Here is a 480-nt window from a genome sequence, read left to right as displayed (position 1 = left end):
TTGAAACCACTTGAACATGAAAGTTGTATGAAATTGTCTTAACTTTTTTTTTTTTTAAATAGAATAATTTGGACTTCTAGAATTCTAGATATGGGTCAAATACTGAACAGTTTTCGGGTTGTAGGACCAATTCAGACTTCTTTATTGTTGCTATAATTTGGACTTGAAAATGACCTTTTTAAATATTAGGCTCTATATAAAAGTTGTAGGCCTATGTCTTACCTTTTCATCCATATAAAATAGACCTAAATCAGAGATCTACAACTTCAGATATGACTCAATTACCGAACAGTGTTCCTGTTTGGATTGCACCAACATCTTTTTTCTAAGTCTGGCCTTCTCTTTGTCCTTTCAATTTCAGTTCTTAAAGTCATCAATCAATCCTTTCATTTATGTGATAGGCCTGCATTTAAAATGAAATTTACTATAAATTAAAGGTATCTTATATTATTAGATGTATTATTATAAAACATGCTTTAG

The sequence above is a fragment of the Populus euphratica genome, unplaced genomic scaffold, assembly GCF_000495115.2.
Source record: "Populus euphratica unplaced genomic scaffold, PopEup_1.0 scaffold647.1, whole genome shotgun sequence".
NCBI lineage: Eukaryota > Viridiplantae > Streptophyta > Magnoliopsida > Malpighiales > Salicaceae > Populus > Populus euphratica.
Note: the sequence above shows the minus strand (reverse complement) of the source record.